Source organism: Ambystoma mexicanum, chromosome 14 (genome assembly GCF_040938575.1).
Source record: "Ambystoma mexicanum isolate Mex_15411 chromosome 14, UKY_AmexF1_1, whole genome shotgun sequence".
NCBI lineage: Eukaryota > Metazoa > Chordata > Amphibia > Caudata > Ambystomatidae > Ambystoma > Ambystoma mexicanum.
In genome coordinates this window covers 133016514-133030479 of record NC_090940.1, presented here as the reverse complement: position 1 = coordinate 133030479, position 13966 = coordinate 133016514, and the positions used below count along the sequence as shown (strand labels likewise).

Sequence of the window (13966 nt, the reverse complement as noted above, 5' to 3'; positions counted from 1 at the left end):
CCCTGTCCCTTAATTTTTCACCTCTGCAGATTATACCTGCATTTGCGGATATTATTACTTCTGAAGGACGGCTGAATCTTTCCGCCACTCGTAATCCTGTGAATGATATACACACTACTCTCACAACTGATCCTTCTATCTTAGAGCTCTCACCTTCCCCAGCCTCTATGTCTCCTGCGATTACTGATGAGAAAGGAAATGATATTCCGTCCTTACCAGCAAGGAGAAACAGAAAAAAAAAACTTCCAAAATCTCTCAAAATACACAGAAAAAAAAAGAAAAACTCCAACCTGTTTACTCTGACATTGCAGAAGCAAACCATGAAAACTTTTTTTCAAACTTTGACCCCGGTACCTGAGTCTTTGGTAGTTACACAAGCTTCTCAAGATTCAATACAAATGTCAGTGTCTAAACAACCTTTACTTACGCTGGCTCCTGCTCTGGCGTCTACCATTAGTAGTGTAACTTCTTGTCTTCCGATCCAAGCCCCAATTGCTTCCTTGACGAGCAAGTCAGTGCCTATTCTAGATTCTACACGATCGATATTAGTATCCACTCCTTCAGTGCCTCCTACTACTGGTCTGCAGAATCCTTATCCCATTTTGGGACTTACAACTGTACCCCTGGCTAATAACGTAGTGCCGTCTTCAAATCTGATCTTATCTGTTCCACCTCCGTGTCAGAGCCCTTTACAGTCTGATATTGGGTCTACCATCCCAGTGTTGCCTTCAGTACCTATTACTACCATTGCCTCTAGCCATCCTCCCTTAGATGCCTTGATTCGTGAACTTGAGCTAACTTCTACTTGCCAACATCCAAACAAAGGCAAAGGCCAAACAAACCTAGTTGTTAGTGACAAAATTGTGTCTTCAGCCACTAAAAAGAACATCGACCCTTCCACCACAATCTCGGCGGAACAAATACGTGAGGCTGTAGATGCATATCTGGCCTCCTGTTCTCAGCCTATCCTTTCTAAACTTCCTCAAAAACCAAGTGGTCCAATTTCGTCTCTGAGCCAGTGGCTCTTACCGAGTTCTATGCCAACATCCACAGTAACTCAACAATCTTCTCTGCGTACTGACAATCGCCCTCATGCTAGTCCATCTCACGCTACAGATTCATCTAAATCTAGCTTAAATGATCCTCTTTATTTTGATAGCCACAATTCCCAAAATAACATCCCAGCGATACCCACTTGTCATCCCTTGGCACGGCGCAAATGTCATTCTCTAATTTTGAAGTGTCGAGGAGGAAATTTTGGCACCTACGATTTGAACCGTCGTAGTGTGCTCAACATCTTCTCCGAAGTGGTGGAGCTCGAAGACATAAGCTCGAGTGATATTGAGCAGATTGAATTTATTTCTGAAAATACTTGTTCAGTGGTGCGTTTGTGGATACCTTCGGGTATCGTTCTAAATACCATTTGGAAATCGAAAATGCAATTATTTTCGATGGGGTTTCTATTAGCACAAGACCCAGCATTCATGAATGGGGACTCTAATGCAAAGCAACCATCTAATCAATCTAGCGCAAGCTTCTCTTTGATGCAGAACATTGGTCGTGCCGAGTTGTATATGTCATAACCATTAGAAACATCCAAAGATCATCTAATTAATTTTGCTAGTTGGAACACTAAAGGTTACACACATCTACAAACCTCTATTGCTAACTTTCCAGCTGTTATGGACATATTAGCATTACAAGAAACTTGGCTCCTACAAACACCTGTATGGAATAATTATGAGATTGTTCTCCTTCCAGCTATTGGGAGTCAAAAAGGTCGACCATCATCAGGATTGTTGACAGGAGTGAACATGTCCAGTGGTTTTGCCATTGAAGCCTAGGATTCTGTTTCTGCTTTTATCCAACTTGTTAAGATTACATGTCCAGCACATACTATTGCATTGATTAATATTTATCGTAATCCTTTGGGGTTGACTGATGCTGCTTTCTATGCAGGTTTGTCCAGACTCTTAGATTTAGTGTTCCTTTCCCAAGACATTACGGATACCCTTATTGTAGGTGATCTTAACTTGGACTGTATTAATCCTAAAGGAAAAATCACAACGGAGAAGGTTAAGCGATGGACCTCCTTTATGTCAAATCGCAATTTTCACATGACCAATGGTGAAATTCAAGGCGATATTCCGGCTCAGCCCACATGGCATAGGGGTTCCATATCTACTACAATAGACTATATGTATACACATACCAACTTAACTGGACAAATAAGCACTTTTAAAATATTTCCACAAATACATAGTGATCACTAGTGCTTACAATCAAGTGGAATTATTTAGCTATCAGAAGGTCATACTATACGGACGACCTAATAGTCAATAATGCTAAAACGCGCTTTCGTTGGTCAAATAATAACTTGTCATCTCTAGCTCGTTTAGTCATCTCAAATAATAGCTCTATTTGTCCAAAACAGTATACTAACCTTCTCCTTACATTTGATTCCCGTATGAAACCAAATCCAAAAACAGAGCTTCACCCACACAAACATACCTTCAATCCACTAATCAAGGCTAAAAAGTCCCAATATCATCGTGAAAAAAGAATGATTGTCAAAATAAATTTGCCTAATTTCATTCAACAGTTGAGAATCCTTAAAACCAGATTCCACAATTGGATGAAACAACACCGTGCACACATCTTGCAAGTAGATGGCGAACATATGCTCAAATTAATAGCAAATAAGAATACGGCCGAAACCTGGGCAATTTTCAACCAATGTGCTAATAAATCTCAAGGTAATTTACAGGCCTCTAGTGTTACTGAGACCCAATAGATCAAACACTATTCTAGCCTGTATGCAGACTCATCGTTTGTGCCTTTGGTCAAGCTACCTAATGATTCTGAGCGTTGGTCTCTTGCTTGTTCCCCCACTTATACTTGAAGAATATATTAGACATATTAGCTCTTCTCGGGCTAAAGGCCCTGATGGCCTTAGTAATCATATGTTTAAATTGAACCCTTCAAAGTGGTCTGGAATATTAAATCTTTTCCAATCTATCATCAGAACTCGCAAGATTCCCAACTCATGGAAAACATCTATTATAGTTCCTATTCACAAAAAGGGCGACCGCACTTTACCGTGCAATTATAGACCCATTGCCCTTCTTGATGCCCCCGGAAAGCTTTTTTCCAAACTTATCTTGAGGGACTTTAACATCTGGACCAAAGTAGCTCATGCAAGAGACCCGTTTCAAATGGGTTTTCTTGCGGGTCTAGGCACAAATATTAACTTGTTCTGTCTTAACGCCCTTAAATCTCAAGCGCAAAATACCAAACAAGCACTTTACTTTGCCTTTGTGGATCTCCACACGGCATTTGATGCCATTTCTCGTCCGATTCTTTTTGAAAAACTTACCAGAGATAAGTGTCCGTCCACTCTACACCAAATCATTCAGTTGTTGCATGGGGAAACCTCAGTGCGCATTAGACTGAACTTAGAAGGTCTTTTATCTAGAGCCATTCCAACTGCTTGTGGCCTTAAACAAGGCTGACTTCTTGCATCAGCAATTTTCAATTACTTTATGTATGACGTTCCAAAGGTTTTTGAGGAAATAACATCAGACTCCCCCAAGATAAACAATTGCCAGATTCAAACTTTAATGTATGCCGACGACTTGGTGTTAGTTTCCAAAACCCCAGCTGGACTACAAAAACTTCTTGATTGCTTTAATAGCTATATATTGACCAATGATTTACGTGTGAATACAACCAAAACCCAGGTCGTCGTCTACAGACCACGTAATATAATGAGATCTATTCCATCTTGGTCAATCAATCACACAAATCTGGCGTTAGTATCAAGCTATGTTTATCTTGGTATGGTTTTTGATGTTAGTGTCTCGACTAATCCTCACCTCGATGCCATTAAGTGTAAGCTCAACTCGGCTATCTCCCAAACAAAAATTATAATGCATCGGTATGGTGCTTTTTCGATGCAACCAGCAGTCCTCTTTTGGAAACAAAAAGCCACCCCATGCATCCTATATGGAGTCTCAATCACCATGGTTACCAAAAGTCTTTGATAAGCTCGAAGGCAAATTCTGGAAAGCCATTCTTCAGCTGCCCCAATGTATCCCGATAGTCTGGATACGGTATGAATTAGGTCTCACTTCTCTCAATGCTCAGTATCAGTGGAGAACATGTGCTTTATTGCGGAAAACCCTTCTACCTCACTGTGAGTACAATATTTTACAATTTTTGTCGAATTACATTTTCCGTACTGAACACTCTTGTCAAACAGTGGTTGCGGGCAATTTATCGCACTCTGGCAGAAGCAGATGCGTCGCTTAAATTGCTCTTGACCAATCCAAACAAAGTAAAACAACTAATTTACCGTAATGATTGGATTAATACTCGAAACAAATGCTTGCAATATAAGTCCGCAATCCCTGAAAAATTTAGACATAAGAGGTTGGGATGTATTGAACCTTATCTCTTAAAATTTCCCTGTAAGAGAATACGCTCAGGCATTCTCAGAATGCGCCTGAATTTATGACACACTCGTGAACTTTTGGCCAAACGGAAGGGCAGTGAGGAGGTGGCCTCTTCCTGTAGATTTTGTTGTGATACTAAAGCCATAGAAACCTTAGAGCATATACTTTCGTTATGCCCTGCGCTAGTTCAAGAGTGCTTGACATTTTTCTCATGGCATTGTAGCTACCTGGGGAACTTAGAATCAGTAGAAAGATGGTCCACATTACTGCTGACGACCAATGTCTCCCTTCAAATTGCCATTGTCAATTTTCTTTATGGAGTGAACTTAACCTATTAAACAATTGTTGTTGTTTACTTGATTTCTCTGTCATTATCCAAGAATAGCATGTTGAATTTCCTCGTTCTCATTGTTTCCTGGTTAGACGTGTCTTATATGAACTGAATAACTTCCTTTTCTCTGTCATTGTTAATGAGAATTGTACATCATCCTTATGTATCAATTTTAATGTTTCAATCAATCATAATGAATTTCTTCTTAAATTTCTTATGTACCTTTTAAGATTAATTGTATGTAATGTTTTGTATTGAAAGGTTGATTTATTTCAACGATATCAATAATAAATAAAAAATTACTATGTCCGCTGGTCTGAGTCCTCCTTCTGGCTTGGGATCCAAGTGACCCGATAGAAAGTCCGACACACGTTCCTTGTCATATGGCCAAACCCAATTACCATCATCCACCAACAGGACACTAGGGTATAAAACCATCTTTGGGGGCCATGCCTAAATACTCAGCGCTGGGCAAACAGGGGACTACACCCTTCTCCACCAAATTCCCACTTGATTCAGAGGAAGAGCATGGGTCACCTCCCTCTGAAAATGTTTTCGACCTATAAATCACAGACCCACTAGGTCAAAGCAAAATGGCATCGCTCGAGACTCTCCTGGAGTGGATTATTGAAAACCAAGCCTAGGCTGACCAACGCCATCAGGAGAGCCTTGACTGAATAGTGGTAGGCCAAAATCACTGGGTTCGCCCACACGGGATCCTACAGCCATACCACGAGGGAAAAGGCCTACGTGCCTTTTTTTTTAACTAATTCTTAAATGCTAGCCGCCCAGTTCCAATGGTACGAGGCCCTTAAAGTTTGTTATCTTGGCCCTCTACTGAGGGCAGAATTACAATATCAATCCCCAAAGAACTTCCTCCTTTGAAGATATCAAAGGCATCCTATTAGAAAAAGTGGAACAAACTGAAACCACCTTCTGGCTGAAGTTCTGGAATACCTTGTTGCTTTCCCATGGAGCTAGCCGAATGAATATAAAATCTCCTTAGCCAATGGTTGTGGGGAAAACCCCTGCCCGAAATATTAGAGGCTTTAGTGCTGGAGCAGTTTATTAACGTGTTGCCTCTGTCTCTACAGAGAAGAGTATTCCAGCAACCCCAACCTTCACTAGACACGGCTATCCAAATCGTCCAGGCCTATTCCGAGGTGTTTAAATGTTTTAAAAGCACAGGGAAGCAGGCAGAATCAAGAAGGGAACCGAAACCTCCCAGGAGAGTCACTTCTGTAGAGGCCTATAGAAGGCCTGAAAAACCCCTTTCAACCCAACCAAATCCAAAAGAAGAATTTGGCATGCGCTTATCCCAAAAACCTCATCAAGGAACCCATGGAGATAGGATGGCTAGGAGCAGAGCAATGGTCAGTAGAAGGAGAAGAAATGGAAGAAGATCTAAAAGAGGCTGAGATTTTCTATTGCACCCCTCAACCCTTCCAGATTCAACAAACCATCCAAGTCAATGACATCTGGGCTAGAGCTCTAATTGACTTAGTGAGCAAAAACAAACGCCATACAAACTGACTTATTCTACCCGAGGATCTGAAAAGGGATGGAGATGTAAACATCACCTGCGTACATGAAGATGTGGAGACCTATCCCAAAATTGCCCTCACTCTTGAAGTTAGAGGTCGCCCCACCAGGGTAAGTGCTGCAGTGGTACCAGGCCTACCAGAGGAAGCCATCATAGGTAGGGGTGTTGCTAGGTCTGGAAAAGTTCTGGGGCTACACTAATGTCAGGACTGTCGGGACTCGGGGCTAGCTAGCCTTTTGGTTGTAGCCCCTGAGCTTCTGTCTGGGGCTACAACCAAAAGAACTGGGGCTATAACCCCCCTAGCCTCTGCCTAGCAACGCCTCCGATTACTGGCATGGAATTCCCTACCTTTCAAAACCTATTAGCCCATCCTTCTCCGGGAAATCCTTCGAAGAAGTACTCTCCATTTTTATTGTGGGAAACCTTTGTAGAAGAGGAAGACCAATTTGTGTGGGTCTGGTATAATGGTAAAATCAGGCAAACAGCATCCTCAGAAGAGGGGAGCACCTGCTTAACCAGAGGGGTATGTGATGAATCTTGGGAATTTGCTCCTTCTTCCCTAGGGTAGCCACACCCTTTGAGGTTAGGGAGGCGAGTCAGCACAGCAAAACCCTCTCTAGGGGTTTGGGAAAGCAGGACCTCACTGGGAGTGTCACCCCTTCAGGGGACAAGGACTCCCATTTCCATGGGGAACTCCCTATACCTGAAGTATTTTCTGCCTGTTTCCGTATATTTAATTGAATGCGACTTCTTTTTCGAAAACGACTTACCTGAGACATTCTATTTATTCGAAATGGAAAAGTAGTCAAGCTGTTGTTCGAGATATAACAAAGTATGCTACGGTAAGTAAAATTTGTGCATGAGTGCTGAAATGCACTTAGGCCCTTTTTACTTGCCTCGCATTCACGGGCAATGTAGAGTTAAATGTGATTGGATTTCCTTCTTTGCGCATGGCACTGCTTCCCCTTCAGGAATCCTTTCAATGTAAAAGTTTCAATGGAAATGTGCGCACACAGTTAATTGCTCGTGCTGTAGAAATAAAGCGTCCAGGTGACTGACTTGCACTTGAGTCCAGCTCTACAGATCAAAGCTTTCCTCACAGCAATGTTTACTGTCTCTGTGGAGAGGCTGCAGCCACTTTAAAGCTATCAGTCTTTTACGTTCCCACAACTTTCTTCAAATGCGCTTCAGAAACAGAATTGAACATCTGACTCACACTTGAGCTAGCTCTAAAAATAAAGTTAATAAAGCGTTTTTCTCTCTCTGCAGTAACCGAGTTTGACTATAAAGGCACAACTATTATTTATAGGCTCAACAGGTGTGATACTAAATAGTGGGATAGTGAACAGTCTGTGGCTTTTCCGTCTCAGAGCGAGAATAAAGGGCCAACAACCCTTGAAGAAGCCCTACAACAAGGCAAGCCTCTGGAGTGAGAAGGCTGGCGAGGGGCAGAGCCGCACAGAACAGCAAGGGGCCAGCTGTAGTCTGGGAGAAAGTGGATGCCCAAGGGAGACGCCGTGCGCTCAGCAGAGCAGGGCATGAGATGCAGAGGCTGGGCACAGAGGACTGTACAGCATGTGGTGGGCCCGGAGCCTGTAAACAGCAGCCAAATCTGGGAATGAAGAGAGGACATGGTCCTCCGCTCGCAAACCGGGAGAGAACGCCAAGTCGAGTGTGACGCGAAAACCGCTAGTCTCCAGTACTGATGGCCGGCAAGCCGCAGGCAACGCTACTGCCACTGGGGAAACAGACCCTCACTGGAGCAAACCCTGCAACACGGCAGGAACGCAGGTTGCCCAGGTCAGAGGAAGGAGTGGAATGAACGAGAGGGGAAAGGACTGCCCTAACCCCATCCAGGGGTCACAGGGACCTGAGAATCGAGAGTGCAAGAGATAAGGAGAAGGGTTTTGGAAGCCTGAGAAACCAGAGCTGTACAAATCTGCTGAAGGGTCACATGGATCAGCTAGAGCTAAGAGAGCCAAACGGACAGATGGAACATCAAAACCCCAGAGAGTTGAGTGAGACATTGGGAGCCACAGGGGCCCAAAAGCAAAGTAATGAACAGATGCAAGGGGTATATGGATACGCCCAAGTGTTAAGTAAAGTGAAGAAAGATCAACCAAGGTGTTGAAGATGGATCAGGGAAATATCCCTCTACCTAAAGAAATTTGGCAGTTTGTGTTTTCAGGGACTTCAGATGTTTTGTTGGAACTTTGGGCAAACTTCTGAGGAACCTTCACAGGCTGCCAAAAACTGTTTCTTTGAGCAAACCGATATTGGATCAAGACCCAGAAGGGATTCCTGGGACATTCCGAGAAAGATCGTGGTGAAAAACCCCAGAGTGCAGGGCACGCCACCTATTTTTCTTTTACATTTTTCTAAGTGGCAGGGCAGTTTAGTGGATAGGACCGAATGCTACTTTATTTTGGACTATCAACAAGCACCTTAGTTTATATTTTTTTAGGACGGGAACTCCCAATTTAGAATAGGGTCTGTGAGGTGTTTACTTTTTATTTAAATAAAGTTACATATACACTATGTCCTCTGGTCTGGGTCCTCCTTCTAGCTTGCCACACGGACTATTTGAATGCGGTCTTGGATTCCTGAGTGGAATCCACATCTTAAATGTTTGCGAGAAATGAGTCTGGAAAAGTTTGTATATGGCGACCATCCGTGATTGGTTTGCTGACAGATGTTTAAATGGATGGCACCCTCCCGTTCATGCGCTGCCACCAATATTCCTATTCAAACTCAGAGTTTGCTCCATTATTTTGTATAACCCTGGAACTATTCCTGAAGTATGAGAAGAAATCCCAACCAAAGAAGTTTATTATTATTATGGCATTTATTGAGCACAGACCCGGCTTCGAGAAGCAACAGAGTGCTTTACAGAGGTATACAACCGTACATATGCCTAACAGAGCGCTTTACAGTGGTATACAACAGAACAGAAATACAGCGGAGGGAGGTTGCGAGGATGCTGAGCTGGTGCAACTTGCCAAGACCATCCGACAACAAAGCTCAGTAGCTGGCTGTGTATACCAGACTTCTTACGACAACAGAGGTAACCCATAGATTCCTGCGTTCCCCTTGAGCAGCGGGACAGATTGGGTCGAAAGCCTTAAAGAACTCCTACCCTAATAACCCCTAGACAAGCATTATTTCTCATCCCACCAGAAAGACCAGAGTTTTAGTAAAGTACAGCGCCAACGGATTATCATTACAAAACCAAGGAGCTACTGATAACTTTACACATTCCATTGGGACTCAGAGGGGTCCATCACTTACCTGAGCAAGGGAAGATGGCTGGAACTTTCTGGTACCAGAACCATATATTCACCAGAAAAGCACAGCTGCACAGTAGCCCAGTTGCAGGAGTTTGACTTTCCTATACGCTTTGCGCCTTCTCCAGTGGGTCAGTCAACATCATACTTGCCTTTAACATCAAGTTGGAACTGGTGTGTAAGAGTATAGAGTGGACACTGGTGAACTTTTCAAACTTTCAAAGTTTGTCAACAAGCCTTTGTGTATTACAGTTACAGGCTTACTTGAATGAAAATGTGTAACTCCAACACAAATGTTTCAACAGGATAGAGTTCCTTATTCCAGGTCTCTCCAACTTCTCTTAACTCCATCCTTCAGCTGATCTCTCCCCCCTACATATGCTTCACTTCTGATAGAGAGCCACCCTCCTGGAGGCCTATGGCAACCTAGATGGACATGCTGCTATGTAGCAGTAGTAAGTAGAGCCATGTGCGTGGTGCCAATATCAAGTTGGCAGGTGCCATGTCAGGATGCCATTCCCAAGATAGTGAAACCCTGTGCAACGACCTAACACGCCATGCCGGACTAAGGTTCTTTCTTCAAGCCTTATGTGATTCCTACACCCCTCAACGCCAAGAGAGGTTTCTAGCCTCTAATGCATCTCAAAGGGGTGAGTGAACAAGGAATATAATTGAAAGGGAACCAACTTTGGGATCGAAAGAAATAGCAGCTGCTAGCATCAAAGTGGTGTCATGACCGTTACAAACACAGCCCACTTTGGAAGGTGCAATATTCTACCGAAACTATCGCAATATTTCTGGTGGGACACTATGAGAGCAGATATGGCGGACTATCTTAAGGCATGAAGCATCTCTGCTAAATCTAGAGCTCTCTAAAGTCAACCAGTAGACCTTTTGCAAACTCTATCCATTCCCAAGGAACCCTGACACACCTGTTCCATGGAGTTTATTACAGATGCACCCAGTATGAAAGGATGCACTGTAATAGGGACTGTACTGGATTCCCTTTCCAAGTTAGGCCATTTCATCGGCCTTCCACAGGTTCCCATCGTGTCTCAATTAGCGAAAGTGCACATGCAGCAGCTATTCCTCCGACTCCATGGACTACCCTGTGCTATTTTCCACAGACAGGGACACACAATTTGTCTCAGACATTTGGAAGGTCTTAAATCAGTTATTGGGAATAAACCTCAAATTGTTCTTAGCATATGATCCCCAAAGTGATGGTCAAACTGAAAGTCATTAGGTAAGACGTTACACCACTGTTCATTATGGGGATTGGGTCTCCTTACCTCTTGCAGAGTATGCCTATAATAATGCTTATCATACTTCTTTACAAGATTCCCCATTTCACATCACCTATGGATGACATCTGTCATGCCTTCAGTTGGGTTCCATCAACAACTTCTAATTACCCACTGCCAAATCCTTAGTAGAACATCTTCAAGAAGGAATACAAAGGGCCAGGCAACACCTAGAACTGGCTCAGAAGAGGGCAAAACACTATACCGACAAAAGGCGTAAACCCAATACTCCTCATCTTCCAGGTGATCTTGTATGGTTATCCACAAAACACATACACATCCCAGCCTGTTCCCAAATGTTGAAACCGCACTACATAGAGGCCTTCCCTATCAAAAAGATCATAAATCCAGGGGCATAACATTGCAATTGCCAAGATCCTACAAAATTCATCCCGTCTTTCATGTCTCTCTACTGAAATCAGTGGAGCATTCCAAGAGGTTTTTAAGACAAGCTTCAGTTCCTCCAGCAGTAGAACGGGAGGAGCAATATGAGATATCCTGCATTCTTGACACACAAGCAAGGCAACAGTGAGCGTTTGTATCTGGTGCCCCTAAAAATGTTGTTATACATCTGCGTGGTCTGCTTCTCCCTCGATGCACCCCTGGCCTCTGCGTCTGCTTCCCGATCCTTAGTCCCGCCTCCCCAGTACTGCCCCAGCCCTGACTGGTCCCCCTTTCCTTATCCTGCACCCTACCCGGGCAGCCCCCTGCCCAGCAGTAACTCCGGCTAGGGGCCCCGAGGCAAAGGGCGGCTCCAACAGAGGCGGCTCCAGGTTGTGTCAGCAGGGGAAGCCAGTGATCAACCAGCAGCGACTACTAAGGTAGGTGTGGCCCGAGTGGGGAGTAGAGCAATCACTGTACTCCGGAAGGTTTATGGTCATAATACCGAATTAATAAATCTGGAAAAAAAAATCTCGAAAAAAAAGGCAGAAAAAAAAAATATCGAAATTTTTTTTATGAGTTTTTTTTTTCGAAATGGGGGGGTTCCCCCGCAGCCCCCCTTTTTTCTATTTTTTTTATTTTAACCCTTTTTTTTTTTACTTACCTGACCCAAAAAATACATATATATTAAAAAAAATGTGATATTTTTTTTTCTGCCTTTTTTTTCGAGATTTTTGTTATTCGAGATTTTTTTTTCGGCCTTTTGACCGACCACCCATTGAGCCACATTTAGAAAGTGCCACATTGAGATAATACTGTGAATATTAGCCTGCTTCGCATGCTTTGAAAATTGTTAATATTGCATTAAGTCACATTTAGAGAGTGCCACTTTAAGAAAGCATTGTTAACACTAGCCTGCACCACATTGGGACAGTACTGTGAATATCAACCCGAGTCGCACGCTTTGGAAATTGGAAACTTTCCCGTTGTCTAGGTGTCTCAAATCTAGGTGTTAAAATCACTGCCTGCCACTCTTTGAAACCTTGGTCTTTCTCCCATAATATAGGAATCACAAATCTAGCTGCTCTAATTACAACCTGCTACTCTTTGAAACCCAGGCCTCTTTCGCGTTGTTTATGTGTTGTCATTATTGCTAGACTGTGTCCATCTCCTGCTGGAAGGGGGGTTGGGGGGGAACCCCCCCTATTTCCAAAAAATTCGATATTTTTTTTTTTGGCCTTTTTTTTCGATTTTTTTTATCGAGATTTATTAATTCGGTATTATGACCATAAACCGGCTCAATGTAATATTAACAGTTCTTTAAGAGTGTGCCATAGGCTACTATTCACAGCACCATCTCAATGTGACACTTTCTAGATGTGACTGAATGCAACATTAACAACTCTCTAAAAGTATGAAGCAGGCTAATATTAACAGTAATATCTCAATGTGGCACTTCTAGATGTGACTCAATGCAATATTAACAATTCACTAAGAGTGCGACGCAGGCTAATATTCACAGTACTATCTCAGTGTGGCACAATGCAATATTAGCAATTCTCTAAGAGTGTGACGCAGGCTAATGTTCACAGTACTATGTCAGTGTGGGACTTTCTAGATGTGACTCCATGCAATATTAACTATTCACTAACAGTGCGACGCAGGCTAATATTCACAGTACTATCTCGATCTGGCTTGGTTAATAGTCCCAAATCTCACCAGTTTTGAGGCCTGTCAGTATTACTAGCCTGCCTGAAATGTTTTGAGGGTAGGTAAAGTGGCAAGGCTTCCGGAGTGGTGGTCGGTCAAAAGGGCGAAAAAAAATCTCGAATAACAAAAATCTCGAAAAAAAAGACAGAAAAAAAATATCGATTTTTTTTATTTTTTATATATGTATTTTTTGGGTCAGGTAAGTAAAAAAAAGGGTTAAAATAAAAAAAAATAGAAAAAAGGGGGGTTGGGGGAACCCCCCATTTTGGGGGAAAAAAAAAAAAAAAAAAAACGATTTTTTTTTCGGCTTTTTTTTCGAGATTTATTAATTCGGTATTATGACCATAAACCACTGTAAATGATAGCATGTGCCACACTTGGATGGAATTGCGACTGGTAGCATGTGCAACACTTGGATGCAATTGTAAATGTTAGCATAGGATTAGTAGCATATCCCTCACTTAGTTGGAATTGTAAACAATAGCATGTGCCACACTTCGCTTGAATTTTAAATGATAGCATATCCTGCACTCAGATAAAATTGTGAATGATATCATATCCCACCCTTAAATGGAAATTGCGAATGGTAGCATGTGCCACACTTAGATGGAATGGTGAAAATAGCTATGCCACACTTAGATTAAATTGTAAATGATAGCATTACCTCATCTAGACAGAATTACGATTGGCAGCATATCCCTCACTTAGTTGGTACTGTAAATTAAAGCACATGCTACACTCAGATGGAATGGTGAATGACAGCATATCCTGCATCTAGATAGAATTGTAAAGGACAACATATGCCTCATCTAGACAGAATTATGATTGGCAGCATATCACTCAGTTGGTTCTGTAAATGATAGCACGTGCCATGCTTAGATGGAATTGTAAATGACAGCATATGCCTCATCTAGATAGAATTATGATTGTATCACATCCCTCACTTAGTTGTATTTGTA

General features: G+C 42.5%; 1 protein-coding gene across 2 annotated transcripts in view; it reads right to left on the bottom strand.

The window, feature by feature from the left end:
- Positions 1-13966, bottom strand: part of ZFYVE26 (zinc finger FYVE-type containing 26) — a 1501667-nt gene that overhangs the window by 500969 nt on the left and 986732 nt on the right. The gene's annotated exons all lie outside the window — the stretch shown is intronic.